The 17,519-nt window shown below is 43.0% G+C and overlaps 1 protein-coding gene across 1 annotated transcript in view; it reads right to left on the reverse strand.

Annotated features, from left to right (window-relative positions):
* The window catches only part of LOC126210652 (mannose-binding protein C-like), a 107,905-nt gene extending 101,005 nt beyond the window's left edge, over window positions 1-6,900 (reverse strand). Inside the window, exon 1 of the mRNA XM_049939981.1 lies at window positions 6,866-6,900. The gene's annotated coding sequence lies outside the window, so the exon portion shown is untranslated. The remainder of the gene's footprint in view (window positions 1-6,865) is intronic.
* Window positions 6,901-17,519: the final 10,619 nt, after the last annotated feature.

Raw genomic sequence — 17,519 nt, forward strand, 5'->3', positions numbered from 1 at the left:
CATAATACATTCAAGGTCCTCATGTTTCATTCACGTCCTGCGCACTGAAAAGACTAATATGTTCCAATTATAAACCAACAGTAGTTATACTAGTTAGAATAAGAGTGTGATGGTCATTTCTATGTTGCTGTCTTTCAACAGAAAGCCACTTCTTGTCCAAATTCACTGCGCTCCTCCGTTACTAATTTGTAATGTATAAAGATAATTGTCTTTATATTAGAACAAATCAGCCCTCGGTCACAAATATTAAGTCGAAATTGACCAGGTTTCGAAGCTACTATGAGCTTCGTCTTCAGAATTAAACTGTTGTTGTTGTGGTCTTCAGTCCTGAGACTGGTTTGATGCAGCTCTCCATGCTACTCTATCCTGTGCAAGCTTCTTCATCTCCCAGTACCTACTGCAACCTACATCCTTCTGAATCTGCTTAGTGTATTGATCTCTTGGTCTCCCTCTACGATTTTTACCCTCCACGCTGCCCTCCAATGCTAAATTTGTGATCCCTTGATGCCTCAAAACATGTCCTACCAACCGATCCCTTCTTCTAGTCAAGTTGTGCCACAAACTTCTCTTCTCCCCAATCCTATTCAATACCTCCTCATTAGTTAGGTGATCTACCCACCTTATCTTCAGCATTCTTCTGTAGCACCACATTTCGAAAGCTTCTATTCGATTGTTGTCCAAACTGGTTATCGTCCATGTTTCACTTCCATACATGGCTACACTCCATACAAATACTTTCAGAAACGACTTCCTGACACCTAAATCTATACTCGATGTTAACAAATTTCTCTTCTTGAGAAACGCTTTCCTTGCCATTGCCAGTCTACATTTTATATCCTCTCTACTTCGACCATCATCGGTTATTTTACTCCCTAAATAGCAAAACTCCTTTACTACTTTAAGTGTCTCATTTCCTAATCTAATTCCCTCAGCATCACCCGACTTAATTTGACTACATTCCATTATCCTCGTTTTGCTTTTGTTGATGTTCATCTTATATCCTCCTTTCAAGACACTGTCCATTCCGTTCAACTGCTCTTCCAAGTCCTTTGCTGTCTCTGACAGAATTACAATGTCATCGGCGAACCTCAAAGTTTTTACTTCTTCTCCATGAATTTTAATACCTACTCCGAATTTTTCTTTTGTTTCCTTTACTGCTTGCTCAATATACAGATTGAATAACATCGGGGAGAGGCTACAACCCTGTCTCACTCCCTTCCCAACCACTGCTTCCCTTTCATGCCCCTCGACTCTTATAACTGCCATCTGGTTTCTGTACAAATTGTAAATAGCCTTTCGCTCCCTGTATTTTACCCCTGCCACCTTCAGGATTTGAAAGAGAGTATTCCAGTCAACATTGTCAAAAGCTTTCTCTAAGTCTACAAATGCTAGAAACGTAGGTTTGCCTTTTCTTAATCTTTCTTCCAAGATAAGTCGTAAGGTCAGTATTGCCTCGCGTGTTCCAACATTTCTACGGAATCCAAACTGATCATCCCCGAGGTCGGCTTCTACCAGTTTTTCCATTCGTCTGTAAAGAATTCGCGTTAGTATTTTGCAGCTGTGACTTATTAAACTGATAGTTCGGTAATTTTCACATCTGTCAACACCTGCTTTCTTTGGGATTGGAATTATTATATTCTTCTTGAAGTCTGAGGGTATTTCGCCTGTCTCATACATCTTGCTCACCAGATGGTAGAGTTTTTTCAGGACTGGCTCTCCCGAGGCCATCAGTAGTTCTAATGGAATGTTGTCTACTCCCGGGGCCTTGTTTCGACTCAGGTCTTTCAGTGCTCTGTCAAACTCTTCACGCAGTATCTTATCTCCCATTTCATCTTCATCTACATCCTCTTCCATTTCCATAATTTTTTCCTCAAGTACATCTCCCTTGTATAAACCCTCTATATACTCCTTCCACCTTTCTGCCTTCCCTTCTTTGCTTAGAACTGGGTTGCCATCTGAGCTCTTGATATTCATACAAGTGGTTCTCTTCTCTCCAAAGGTCTCTTTAATTTTCCTGTAGGCAGTATCTATCTTACCCCTAGTGAGACAAGCCTCTACATCCTTACATTTGTCCTCTAGCCATCCCTGCTTAGCCATTTTGCACTTCCTGTCGATTTCATTTTTGAGACGTTTGTATTCCTTTTTGCCTGCTTCATTTACTGCATTTTTATATTTTCTCCTTTCATCAATTAAATTCAATATTTCTTCTGTTACCCAAGGATTTCTATTAGCCCTCGTATTTTTACCTACTTGATCGTCTGCTGCCTTCATCACTTCATCCCTCAGAGCTACCCATTCTTCTTCTACTGTATTTCTTTCCCCCATTCCTGTCAATTGTTCCCTTATGCTCTCCCTGAAACTCTCTACAACCTCTGGTTCTTTCAGTTTATCCAGATTCCATCTCCTTAAATTCCCACCTTTTTGCAGTTTCTTCAGTTTCAATCTGCAGTTCATAACCAATAGATTGTGGTCAGAATCCACATCTGCCCCAGGAAATGTCTTACAATTTAAAACCTGGTTCCTGAATCTCTGTCTTACCATTATATAATCTATCTGAAACCTGTCAGTATCTCCAGGCTTCTTCCATGTATACAGCCTCCTTTCATGATTCTTGAACCAAGTGTTAGCTATGATTAAGTTATGCTCTGTGCAAAATTCTACAAGGCGGCTTCCTCTTTCATTCCTTCCCCCCAATCCATATTCACCTACTATGTTTCCTTCTCTCCCTTTTCCTACTGACGAATTCCAGTCACCCATGACTATTAAATTTTCGTCTCCCTTCAGTACCTGAATAATTTCTTTTATCTCGTCATACATTTCATCTATTTCTTCATCATCTGCAGAGCTAGTTGGCATATAAACTTGTACTACTGTAGTAGGCATGGGCTTTGTGTCTATCTTGGCCACAATAATGCGTTCACTATGCTGTTTGTAGTAGCTAACCCGCACTCCTATTCTTTTATTCATTATTAAACCTACTCCTGCATTACCCCTATTTGATTTTGTATTTATAACCCTGTAATCACCTGACCAAAAGTCTTGTTCCTCCTGCCACCGAACTTCACTAATTCCCACTATATCTAACTTTAACCTATCCATTTCCCTTTTTAAATTTTCTAACCTACCTGCCCGATTAAGTGATCTGACATTCCACGCTCCGATCCGTAGAACGCCAGTTTTCTTTCTCCTGATAACGACGTCCTCTTGAGTAGTCCCCGCCCGGAGATCCGAATGGGGGACTATTTTACCTCCGGAATATTTTACCCAAGAGGACGCCATCATCATTTAATCATACAGTAGAGCTGCATGTCCTCGGGAAAAATTACGGCTGTAGTTTCACCTTGCTTTCAGCCGTTCGCAGTACCAGCACAGCAAGGCCGTTTTGGTTAATGTTACAAGGCCAGATCAGTCAATCATCCAGACTGTTGCCCCTGCAACTACTGAAAAGGCTGCTGCCCCTCTTCAGGAACCACATGTTTGTCTGGCCTCTCAACAGATGCCCCTCCGTTGTGGTTGCACCTACGGTATGGCCATCTGTATCGCTGAGGCACGCAAGCCTCCCCACCAACGGCAAGGTCCATGGTTCATGGGGGGAGAATTAAACTAACAGTTCTAAAACATAATAGGTATATAAGACATTAATAAACTAAAGTGTGTACTGACTGGAAAGAGATGCAGTACTTACACGTCACATTCTAAAAAATCTAAGCCGGAAAGGCGACGTCATGAAAAGTTGTAAATATGATAAGATGGCGAGCCGCTAAGGGCTGCTCGTACCTGAGTGAGCACGGGTTGCAGCAGAACTGAGGTGCCCACGTTAGAAAGTGTGGGCAATACTTCCTTCATTGTGACTTGGTTTTGTGACTCGTTTACAAAACAGATTCCAGTTTAAAATAAAGTGATATATAGCAGTCAGTTTTCTTGATTAACGGTATTTTAACTTGGATCACTTTTCCCTAATTAGACTGTCGACCGTCATTCACTTACACGAATACAGTGTTACTTTACAAACTGAACAGCAATAATTATAACTGCTACTACCTAGCAATAAACAATCTTACTGGTTATGAAATATAACCCTATTCCTTCTCACTGGCTCACTATCACTGTCAAATTCCTATCAAAGGAGTGACATCATCGGGAACTTACTCCCACACTAATAACCGGAAGTGTTAAAGTTTAATATTAGTTGCTTCCTTTATGGTAATTACAACATACTCGTTCTGACATATAGTATCTGATGTCCTATACATGAGGCGTTAAACTGCAAGATGGTAGCCTTCAATTGTCATAGCCGCGCGGGATTAGCCGAGTGGTCTTAGGCGCTGCAGTCATGGACTGTGCGGCTGGTCCCGGCGGAGGTTCGAGTTCTCCCTCGGGCATGGTTGTGTGTGTGTTTGTCTTTAGGATAATTTAGGTTAAGTAGTGTGTAATCTTAGGGACTGATGACCTTAGCAGTGAAGTCCCATAAGATTTCACACACATTTGCACATTCAAGTATCATACGAAAACAGCTTGAAGTCTAACATTGCACTTCCCTATCTTTAGATCATTATTGTTTCGCTCGTCTGGCGGTAACATGTTTAATCTACAGAGCACGTATCTCAAAGCAGACCTTGAGACGGAATGGTTAAGTGCGGCATTGCACAGTTTTCCTTTACGTGTGGAATGAGTGTCGGTTAAATTTCTGTGTGATATCTGTATGTAGGAAGTTTGTTTGTCCTGCTTCCCCCTTTTTTTCTAATGTACGGTTTATGCAGTATGTTAATCTGCCGTGCGGCAGGTGTGTCGCTCACTGCAGCGCGGAAGGGAACTGTTGAGCTCTGTTCTTGGGAAAGCTAACGGCTAACGGTTCCGTCGTAATTTAGCTCGGTGTGACGTCAGACCTCGGATGGCTCCCGAAAAACAAGGCTACAGGGGCGTCGTAAAGCGGGGCGCTTGGATTCAGCAAAGAAAATCTCCGGTAAGAAGTTATATTATACTCTGAAACTATATGATGTGTTCTGTGATTTAGTACTTTTTACTAATATTGTGTATTATTAGAATTATTTTACAAGGGACCCTATTTTGGCAACCATTTTTCTCAAATCGCTGACAAGGGAACCTCCCCATCGCACCCCCCTCAGATTTAGTTATCAGTTGGCACAGTGGATAGGCCTTGAAGAACTGAACACAGATCAATCGAGAAAACAGGAAGAAGTTGTGTGGAACTATGAAAAAAATTACTAAAATATACAAACTGAGTAGTCCATGCGAGAGATAGGCAACATCAAGGAAAATATGAGGTTAGGATCGCCGTGGTTCCGTGGTTAGCGTGAGTAGCTATGGAACGAGGGTTCAAGTCTTCACTCGGCTGAAAATTTTACTTCCTTTATTTTCGCAAAGTTATTATCTGTCCGTTCGTTCATTTACGTCTCTGTTCACTGTAATAAGTTTAGTGTCTGTGTTTTGCGACCGCACCGCAAAACCGTGCGATTAGTAGACGAAAGGACGTGCCTCTCCAATGGGAACCGAAAACATTTGATCGCAAGGTCATAGGTCAACCGATTCCTCCACAAGAAAACACATCTGATATATTCTATACGACACTGGTGACGGCATTTGCGTCACGTGACAGGAATATGTTGTCGACCTACTTAACTTGTACACTTAGCGAATGGGTAAGAAGATTCTTCTACCTTGCCCGATTTAGGTTTTCTTGTGGATGTGATAATCACTCCAAAAAAGGTGATGAAAATATAAGAGTTTGTCACATAAACTGAAAATAAAAAATTAAACTTTTCACTCTAGGGAAGAGTTGAACCAACGACCTCTCTTTCCGCAGCTACTCACGGTAACCACGGGACCACGGCGCTCCTACGCTTATATTTCCCTTGATGTTGCCTATCTTGCGCATGGACTACTCAGTTTGTATATTTTACTATTTTTTTTCATAGTTCCACACAACTTCTTCCTGTTTTCTCGATTGATCTGTGTTCAGTTTTTCAAGGCCTATCCACTGTGTCAACTTATAACTAAATCTGAGGGGGGTGCGATGGGGAGGTTCCCTTGTGAGTAAAGGTTTAAGAAAATAATTTTCTGATAACTTTTAATTATATTTTAAAAGAGTAAAAATTTAATGGTGGGTAACATTATGAAGTACATATTCCACGCTTTAAAAATTTAATTTTTAGAATTTTGTTAGAAATAAGAAACGATTGATGGTCCACGTTTGAGCACTTTCCTCTGTAACAAAAATTTTTTATGGCGGGGAGGGGGGGGGGGGCCGGGGGTGGGGGTGGTCGCAGTGCAGTGTGACCCCAGGACTCTCTTCTCTCTTCGTCCCCACCAACCTCCTCCTTGGATCCGTGCCTCCGTGTCTGGGACAGGTCAAAAGCAATAATAGTGTTTCGATGACGAAGATTGCGTGACAACGATGAACGCTTTGCACTGTCGTTTGGTGTAACGTGCTTGGGAGGAATTTATTTTAATCTTATTGTTTCCTGGAAACATCTTTATGGAACACAAAAGGAAGTGTGGTGGATGCTCCAAAGGCAAAAGAAAGATATTAACGAACACATTCAGATACAGAATGAAAAAGAGACAGCCGGCCGGTGTGGCCGAGCGGTTATAGGCGCTTCAGTCTGGAACCGTGCGACCGCTACAGTCGCAGGTTCGAATCCTGCCTCTGGCATGGATGTGTGCGATGTCCTTAGGTCAGTTAGGTTTTAGTAGTTCTAAGTCTAGGGGACTGCTGACCTCAGATGTCAAGTCCCATAGTGCTCGGAGCCATTTGAACCATTTTGAACCACTACGTACTACAGGTAGCGGCGGAGCCCTCCACTGCATTTCTTACGCTATGGTCAGCCGCAGCGAGTGTACTCACTTGCCGATGCGCACCGCTGCCTTCACCTTGGTGCCTCCGTGTGGACTGCAGCCCAGCCCACAGCTGCCAGAGCCATCCGACGCACGCCCGCTCGCTACCCCCACCACACCGGCACTGATTTCAAACACAATCTCGCAACGAGTTCTTCACAGCCGCAGTACGTCTGGCAAAAGGAAAAAAGGCTCATCTTAATGGTCGCTAAACTTATCCATGTGCGACACGGTTTCATCATCTTCAACTAGAGAATCGTAACTGTCGTCAACAAAAATATTCGAGCCGCTTGCAATATACAAATTAATTAACGATGTCCGCCCCGATAGCTGAGTGGTCACCATGACGGATTGCCGTCATGCGGGCCCGAGTTCGATTCCCGACTGGGTCGGGGATTTTCTTCGCCCAGGGACTGGGTGTTGTGTTGTCATCATTTCGTACCCATACGGCGCGCAGGTCGCCCAATGTGGCGTCGAATGTAATAAGACATGCACCAAGGCGCCGGCCGGAGTGGTTCTAGGCGCTCCAGTCTGGAGCCGAGCGACCGCTACGGTCGCAGGTTCGAATCCTGCCTCGGGCATGGATGTGTGTGATGTCCTTAGGTTAGTTAGGGCTAAGTAGTACTAAGTCTAGGGGACTGATGACCTCAGATGTTAAGTCCCATAGTGCTCAGAGCCATTTTTTGCACCAAGGCCGCCGGACCTGTCCCGTAAGGGGCCGCCAGGCCAATGATGATAACGCTATTCCATTTACGATGTGTATGTATAATGAATCGTTCACATCATTATAATCTAACGTGCAAAATGATCCACGGAACTTGTTACTAACGTTCAGCTCAGAATGTTTGGCACTTGCACATGTTTCTTATGCTGATTGTAATACAAGAGTATTAGCATATTTTACACATTTTCGCTCGAAGATCCCTTATGTAAATATTTTACAGCAACATCTACATCCATAGTCTGCGAACTACTGTGAAATGCATGGCCGATGGCACGGCCCATTGTATAAGTCATTATCTTTTGTTCTAGTTCGTTCACGTATGAACTCCGGAAATAATAAACGCCTCTGTGCGTGCTGTAGTTAATCTAACCTTGTGCTCACGATCCCTAGAGGAGTGACACATAGGGGCTAATGGCACAGGATTGTTATAAATAAACTTTAACTACGTGAGAGGGCCCCGAAGAAAAACGACTGATCGCAGGGCAAAGAAACTTTGTGGAAACATTGGTAAGGACCTGCGGATGAGAAATAACGAATAAACCTTTTGAAAAAGAGACATTTTAATTTGCATTTGTTAATTGCATATCTAGCATTTCTAGCACTTGTAGATTTAGAGAAAGCTTTTGACAATATTGACTGGAATACTCTTTCAAATTCTGAAGGTGGCAGGGGTAAAATACAGGGAGCGAAAGGCTATTTACAATTTGTACAGAAAACAGATGGCAGTTATAAGAGTCGAGGGACATGAAAGGGAAGAGGGAAGCAGTGGTTGGGAAGGGAGTGAGACAGGGCTGTAGCCTATCCCCGATGTTATTCAATCTGTATATTGAGCAAGCAGTGAAGGAATCAAAAGAAAAATTCGGAGTAGGTATTAAAATTCATGGAGAAGAAGTAAAAACTTTGAGGTTCGCCGATGACATTGTAATTCTGTCAGAGACAGCAAAGGACTTGGTAGAGCAGTTGTACGGAATGCAAAACGAGGATAATGGAATGTAGTCGAATTAAGTCGGGTGATGCTGAGGGAACTAGATTAGGAAATGAGACTCTTAAAGTAGTAAAGGGGTTTTGCTATTTGGGGAGCAAAGTAACTGATGATGGTCGAAGTAGAGAGGATATAAAATGTAGACTGGCAATGGCAAGGAAAGCGTTTCTGAAGAAGAGAAATTTGTTAACATCGAGTATAGATTTAAGTGTCAGGAAGTCGTTTCTGAAAGTATTTGTATGGAGTGTAGCCATGTATGGAAGTGAAACATGGACTATAAATAGTTTGGACAAGAAGAGAATAGAAGCTTTCGAAATGTGGTGCTACAGAAGAATGCTGAAGATTAGATGGGTAGATCACGTAACTAATGAGGAGGTATTGAACAGAATTGGCGAGAAGAGGAGCTTGTGGCACAACTTGACTAGAAGAAGTGATCGGTTGGTAGGACATGTCCTGAGGCATCGAGGGATCACAAATTTAGTACTTGAGGGCAGCGTGGAGGGTAAAAATCGTAGAGGGAGACCAACAGATGAATAGACTAAGCAGATTCAGAAGGATGTATTAGATACTGGGAGATGAAGAAGCTTGCACAGGATAGAGTAGCGTGGAGAGCTGCATCAAACCAGTCTCAGGACCGAAGACAACAACAACAACAATTGCATATCGTGTTTAGGTTCCAGGTTACAAACGTTGCTCAATGTAATAAACCACCTGCACCCACGATACCCTGGAACCGCACAAAAAATTTCTCTACTGCTACCCGAAACAACAGTGGACCATGGAACGTTCAGCTGTCGTGACACAGCTTATGCACTGCTTTAAGATCCCACATTGCATCCAGAATTCTCATCCACGGCAACAGTAATTCTTCAAAAATTTGTGGCGCAATCGGCCATCGTTCTTCCCGAGTAGCAATTCCCAAATTGCCAGTTAATTCCAACTTTCGAATCACGTCCTTCAACCCTGGTGCGGAAAGAGGACCTCTCCGCATTCCTTTAATGCGCGAACAGCAGCAGCAGCAGTACTATTGGTGTTGTTTTGGTAAAACTTTTTTTCCGAGTAAAGCCCTGCTCGCCTTGTCCAGACCCATATTGACAGCCTGCCTCTGTAATACACGCTGACGCCTGCTCTCCGTCCTTGCTTCGTCGTACCAGTACCGGCGCCAAACACAAGGTCATGACACTGACGCTACTAACAACGCAAATCCTGCAGTGCACTGTCTGAAAATGATTACTATGAAGTTGGATACCCATACGGTAAATAGTTTTCCGTCTACACTGGCCCAAGTAGCGAAAGTTTAACCGCATCCACCCCGCATATTCCTACAGTCGTCATTTGAAGCAGGTTCTTCAAACTTCGTAAGTACGCTTTCTCGGGATAGTTTACGGCCATCTTCAGTCATCTGCCAGTTCAGTTTCTTCAACATATTTCGGACACTCCCCCACGGCTCAAACAGACCTGTGACTATTCATGCTGCCTTCTTCGTACAGTATTCCCTGTTGGTCCTGTTTGGTACGGATCTCACACGCCTGAACTGTATTCCAGAATGGGTCACAAGAGTGTTTTGTAAGCAGTCTTTGTCGACGGCTTGCAGTTCCCCACTGTTCTACCAGTAAAGCGAAGTAAGCTTCGTGCTTTAAACAAGACTGAGCCTATGCGATTATTCCACTCCGTTCCCCTGGAAATGTATCAGTTGTCTGACTTTAAATGTGACTCACTGATCTTATAGAATACGACGTTTTATAGTTTTCTCAGGGGCACAGCTTTCCATTTCTGCTTTAAGAAAAGTTATCAGACAATCTTTGAACGACTTTAAAATCTTATCACGATCTGATTGAATATTTGTGCAGCTTCTTTCAGACTGTACTCCATTACAGATACCTGAATCATCTGAGAAAAGTCTGAGGTTACCATTAACATTGACCACGAGGTCGTTAATATACAACGTGAACAGCAAGGGATCCAACACATACCCCTGTGTTACACCCGAAGCTACTTCTACGTCTGTTGATCATTCTCCACCCAAAATAAAGTGCCGCGTTCTTGCCAAAAAATCCTCAGTCCACACATAAATGTGATCGTACTTCTGATAACAAGCGTAGGTGTGCTACTGAGTCAAATGTTTTCCTGCAATCGGGTATGCGAATAGTGCGAGTTTCAGATTACGGTCTGTAATCTCCCCTCTCCTTCCTAATTTCAGCAAAGTTTTTCATGAATAATTTGAGAGGAGCGAAGATTACAATAAAATTTCTAGTTTACTTAGTTTTTTGTGTAGAGTTGGCTCCAGTTCTTCTTGTCTAGGTGTCTGATACTTGAGGCTGAAATTCTCACGTTTTAGGTCCTCATAGTTGAATTGATATAAATAAATTTGAAGATTGTTGCTGCAGAATTTTTGTTGTTACGTTAATATATTTTGTCACATTTTAGTATATCATACACACTTCTGAATTTTCACATTGGCCGAAATTACATTTTCGTCCGTCCGACCACATCAGATGCGCGCTTACTAGTATCTCACTCAGCGGAAATAGCAATATTCCGAAGAGTTTACAGTTTTGCTTAACAAATGAATTTCCATTAGTTTCGATTATTATTTCATAAATGAACCTAGAAACAAACATAATAAACAGTACTAGATTGCATAAATAATAATAGAAACTTTAAATGTGCTAAATAATTAGTAATTTCAAATGTTCCGAATAAAAAAAATAATTTTAAATGTACATTCAGGACTAGCACTTATCGATGGTAACATCGAAAATAAAGTAATTCCTTTTCAAAAATTTTAGCTTGAAATAACATATTGTGTACAAAATTATATGAAAGTTTTGAGCAAAGCAGCTGAGATAATACTGACCTGTCCAAAATTCGAAAAATAGTACTGGTATCGACAACTACTGTTGAGGAAAAGTAAGGCTAGAAGAGGATGTCCCGTTACAGGTGCCTTCAACTGAGGAACATATTTTTCCTCATACAGTGGAGAACGCATTTGTTGAAAACTTCCTGGAAATAGCTGTACCGCCTCGCAATGTGGTTTGTCAGCGGGAAATTTTGAGAGGCAGGATCAGTTTAGATGCCGAATGAACTAGAAAAGCGCCTAACTAAACGAAGATGTATATTTCTGTTTCTATGCTGCAGAGCCCAGCAAAATCATTGCAGAAGTTGGCACAAGAAAAAGATACCGGTCTTGCACCCTTCCATAAAACGAATAAGCAGACACTGCAACTGGCTCGCGCTATTCGTCCACGAGACTCAGAGGGCCACAGACACGGGTTCCCAGGTAGGTGCCGCGTTTCTTGACTTCCGCAAGGCGTGCGATACAGTTCCCCACAGTCGTTTAATGAACAAAGTAAGAGCATATGGACTATCAGACCAATTGTGTGATTGGATTGAAGAGTTCCTAGATAACAGAACGCAGCATGTCATTCTCAATGGAGAGAAGTCTTACGAAGTAAGAGTGATTTCAGGTGTGCCGCAGGGGAGTGTCATAGGACCGTTGCTATTCACATTATATATAAATAACCTTGTGGATGACATCGGAAGTTCACTGAGGCTTTTTGCTGTGGTATATCGAGAGGTTGTAACAATGGAAAATTGTGCTGAAATGCAGGATGATCTGCAACGAATTGACACATGGTGCAGGGAATGGCAATTGAATCTCAATGTAGATAAGTGTAATGTGCTGCGAATACATAGAAAGATAGATCCCTTATCATTTAGCTACAATATAGCAGGTCAGCAACTAGAAGGAGTTAATTCCATAAATTATCTGGGAGTACGCATTAGGAGTGATTTAAAATGGAATGATCATATAAAGTTGATCGTCGGTAAAGCAGATGCCAGACTGAGATTCATTGGAAGAATTCTAAGGAAATGCAATCCGAAAACAAAGGAAGTGGGTTACAGTACGATTGTTCGCCCACTACTTGAATATTGCTCACCAGTGTGGGATCTGTAGCAGGTAGGGTTGATAGAGGAGATAGAGAAGATCCAACGGAGAGCAGCGCGCTTCGTTACAGGATCATTTAGTAATCCCGAAAGCATTACGGAGATGACAGATAAACTCCAGTGGAAGACTTTGCAGGAGAGACGCTCAGTAGCTCGGTTCGGGCTTTTGATGAAGTTTCGAGAACATACCTTCACCGAGGAGTCAAGCAGTATATTGCTCCCTCCTACGTATATCTCGCGAAGAGGGCATGAGGATAAAATCAGAGAGATTAGAGGCCACACAGAGGCATACCGACAATCTTACTTTCCACGAACAATACGAGACTGGAATAGAAGGGAGAACCGATAGAGGTACTCAAAGTACGCCCTGCCACACACCGTCAGGTGGCTTGTGGAGTATGGATGTAGATGTAGATGTAGATGGCCTCGTATAATGCGACAGCAGCGCAAGAATTGATAGATGTGGATTATGCAAAGCGAATCCGTTACAGCAAACGTTTACATCTCTTATTGAAAAGGAAACCATTGATATTCTTTATGTCACCGTCTACGCAGACGAGGCCTGGTCGAATTCTCCGTTCGCGTTAACGCACAAAACACAGGTGTACGGTCAACGCAGAATGCTGTAATGCTTGCAAGGCCATTGGATGATCAGTAAATTGGGGCGTGAATAGCATATCAAGACAGAACATTACTGGAACTTCATTTCTTGAATAAATCGTGATCAGTGAACGTCATTGTTTAATGAGCCACGATTTCATGGCCCAGTTGTAGAAATGCGAAATGAACTACTCAAGATTTCAACAAAGCGACGCTACTACGAACACAGATTATAACACTGTACATCTCCTGCAGAGATTCTTGAGGAACACGTCGTATCAAAAGGCGTATGACTTCCAGTGTCACAAGGCGTTAGCCCATGACATTTTACTTAGCTGGAGAGCAAAATATGAAATACACTACTGGCCATTAAAATTGCTACACAACGAAGATGACGTGCTACAGACGCGAAATTTAACCGACAGGAAGAAGATGCTGTGATATGCAAATGATTAGCTTTTCAGAGCATTCCACAAAGTTGGCGCCGGTGGCGACACCTACAACGTGCTGACGTGAGGAAAGTTTGCAACCGATTTGCTATACACAAACAGCAGTTGACCGGCGTTGCCTGGTGAAACGTTGTAGTGATGCCTCGTGTAAGAAGGAGAAATGCGTACCATCACGTTTCCGACTTTGATAAAGGTCGGATTGCAGCCTATCGCGATTGCGGTTTATCGTATTGCGACACTGCTGCTCGCGTTGGTCGAGATCCAACGACTGTTAGCAGAATATGGAATCGGTGGGTTCAGGAGGGTATTACGGAACGACGTGCTGGATCCCAACGGCCTCGTATCACTAGCAGTTGAGATGACAGGCATCTTATCCGCATGGCTGTAACGGATCGTGCAGCCACATCTCGATCCCTGAGTCAACAGATGGAGACGTTTGCAAGACAACAACCATCTGCACGAACAGTTCGACGACGTTTGCAGCAGCACGGACTATCAGTTCGGAGACCATGGCTGCGGTTGCCCTTGACGCTGCATCACAGACAGGAGCGCCTGCGATGGTGTATTCGACGACGAACCTGGGTGCACGAATGCCAAAAAGTCATTTTTTCGGTTGAATCCAGGTTCTGTTTACAGCATCACGATGGTCGCATGCGTGTCTGGCGACATCGCGGTGAACGCACATTGGAAGCGTGTATTCGTCATCATCATACAGGCGTATCACCCGGCGTGATGCTATGGGGTGCCATTGGTTACACGTCTCGGTCACCTATTGTTCGCACTGACGACACTTTGAACAGTGGACGTTACATTTCAGATGTGTTACGACCCGTGGCTCTACCCTTTATTCGATACCTGCGAAACCCTACATTTCAGCAGGATAATGCACGACCGCATGTTGCAGGTCCTGTACGGGCCTTTCTGGATACAGAAAATGTTCGACTGCTGCCCTGGCCAGCACATTCTCCAGATCTCTCACCAATTGAAAACGTCTGGTCAATGGTGCCCTAGCAACTGGCTCGTCACAATACGCCAGTCACTACTCTTGATGAACTGTGGTATCGTGTTGAAGCTGCGTGGGCAGGTGTACCTGTACGCGCCATCCAAGCTCTGTTTGACTCAATGCCCAGGCGTATCAAGGCCGTTATTACGGCCAGAGTTGGTTGTTCTGGGTTCTGATTTCTCAGGTTCTATGCACCCAAATTGCGTGAAAATGCAATCACATGTCAGTGCTAGTACAAGTTATATATTTGTCCAATGAATACCCGTCTGTCATCTGCATTTCTTCTTGATGTAGCAATTTTAATGGTCAGTAGTGTAAATCGCAATCACCCACGCGCCTTTGTTGTTACGGCGTAACCTCGGCCTGCAACGTTAGAGCAGAGAGGGCTCTAAGACGACGTCAGCCAACAGTACGCTGGCGGACCCCCGGCCTCTACATGAACAGAATGTAAGCACTGCGCCGGCCAGCCGCGACCCGAGTTGAAGACGAGCCGTCCTACGGAAGCTACACTCATTAACTGTACTGTTGTTCTTGCATCGGAATTGTATGTACTGAATGGCATTAATTATTTGCATGTTGCCATTTGCTTGCGACAAACCGTAGTAAATACGCAAAGTATTGTCATTTCTCTTCCTGTAATAAACTTCATTAAAACGACTGAAGGTGGCAGGGGTAAAATACAGGGAGCGAAAGGGTGTTTAGAATTGGTACAGAAACCAGATGGCAGCAATGAGAGTCGAGGGGAATGAAAGGGAAGTAGTGGTTCGGAATGGAGTGAGACAGGGTTGTAGCCTCTCCCCGATGTTAATCAATCTGTATATTGAGCAAGCAGTAAAGGAAACAAAAGAAAAATTCGGAGTAGGAATTAAAATGCATGGATAAGAAATAAAACCTTTGAGGTTCGCCGATGACAATGTAAATCTGTCAGAGACAGAAAAGAACCTGAAAGAGCAGCTGAGCAGAATGGACAGTGTCTTGAAAGGAGGACATAAGATGAACATCAACAAAATCAAAACGAGGATAATGGAATGGAATTAAATCGCATGATGCTGCGGGAATTAGATTACGAAATAAGGCGCTTAAAGTAGTAAATGAGTTTTGCTATTTGGGGAGCAAAATAACTGATGATGGTCGAAGTAGAGAGGATATAAAATGTAGATGGGCAATGGCAAGGAAAGCGTTTCTGAAGAAGAGAAATTTGTTAACATCGAGTATAGATTTAAGTGTCAGGAAGTCGTTTCTGAAAGTATTTGTCTGGAGTGTGGTCATGTATGGAAGTGAAACGTGGACGATAAATAGTTTGGACAAGAAGAGAATAGAAGCTTTTGAAATGTGGTCCTACAGAAGAATGCTGAAGATTAAATGGATAGATCACATAACTAATGAGGAGCTATGGAATAGAATTGAGGAAAAGGGTAATTTGTGGCACAACTTGACTAGAAGAAGGGATCGGTTGGTAGGACATGTTCTGAGGCATCAAGGGATCACCAATTTAGTATTTGAGGGCAGCGTGGAGGGTAAAAATCGTAGAGGGAGACCAACAGATTAATACACTAAACAGATTCAGGAGGATGTAGGTTTCAGTAGGTACTGGGAGATGAAGAAGCTTGCACAGGATAGAGTAGCGTGGAGAGCTGCATCAAACCAGTTTCTGGACTGAAGACCACAACAACAACAAAACAACTTGCTTGAATTGTTTTCTAGCGATCCAAGAAACCAGCTTTCCTAGGCACCGTATATTAGACGAGTCGGCAGAACACAACGTTTGTGACTTAAAAATTGAACGTCTGTGAGAAACGTATCACAATCAGACCTTCAAAAAGTATTTTCCAATCAAATTGATCAATTTTAGGCTTGTATAGCCACCCGTGGACGTCGTTTCTAACGTACGTTGTAGCGGCACAGTAACTTTCGGAATACCCTGTACTGAAATTAAATGTCGATTTGTAAGTTTCACATGGTCTCCATAAACACCGATGAAAGCATATCCCGGGGTGGTTGGCACCCATCTATTTTCTCTTCGCCTCTGTGCTGACAGTTGTTGTATCCTCACAATACAGAATAAGGGAATTCTCAAGAGTCAGTGGTTGCTACAAGCATTTGGATGACGCTTTGTGGTCACCGCCAGATAAGGGCCGACAGGATGATAGTTTCCTTTGCTTCCTCAAACTGTGGTATGGGAAGATGTGTACAGTCGTTGACTGAGTATTCGCAGAGACGACAAGATATTCTCGTGAAAATGTGTTTTGTCAGGGCCACTGGCTCACACACCTCTTCAGTCTTTAAGGTACTTTAGTGCTCCTATTTGCCGAGTTCATTAACAGCGCCATTGTTTTTAACGTGTAGATTGCACCCTAAAATACATCTAACAAACTGGAGCCAAGGAAAGGAAACAGGTGCGCTGAGTCTTGTAATGACAGCTGAGAACATACTTGAAGTAGATATGTGCTGATTACGTGAATACGAGACGGAGTAGGAATGCATGTTCTGACTCACATAGTTTTCTCGGCATTCTCTTCTATCGGAACTATGTCATGAAAATTAATGCTTCTCATTCGTCGTAAAAATCTGCTTGTCACGCGACTGTATTTATGGCATGAAATAATTTTGTGTTTTAAATGATTCTTAATCACAATTTACTAATCTCATAGATTGGGATTCAAGCAAAATGATAAATGCAGAGGATCGACAAAAATGTGGAGGCACCAAAAACACATCGCATTACCACGAGTAATACGGTGTAGGAAAACAGATGGCATTCAAAACAGCTTCCAGTCATCTCGGAGTGGATTAACACAGATCTGGTACGGTTTCCAAGGGAATCTTGTACCACTCTTCGTGCAAAATAGTGGCAGGTTCAGGTAAACATCATGGAGGTGGACAGCGATCAAGCAGCCTTATCTCCACAGTAGATCAGAAAGGTCAAATATATTGAGATCTGGTGACTGTCGTTGCCAA

Source organism: Schistocerca nitens, chromosome 10, assembly GCF_023898315.1.
Source record: "Schistocerca nitens isolate TAMUIC-IGC-003100 chromosome 10, iqSchNite1.1, whole genome shotgun sequence".
NCBI classification, from domain to species: Eukaryota; Metazoa; Arthropoda; class Insecta; order Orthoptera; family Acrididae; genus Schistocerca; species Schistocerca nitens.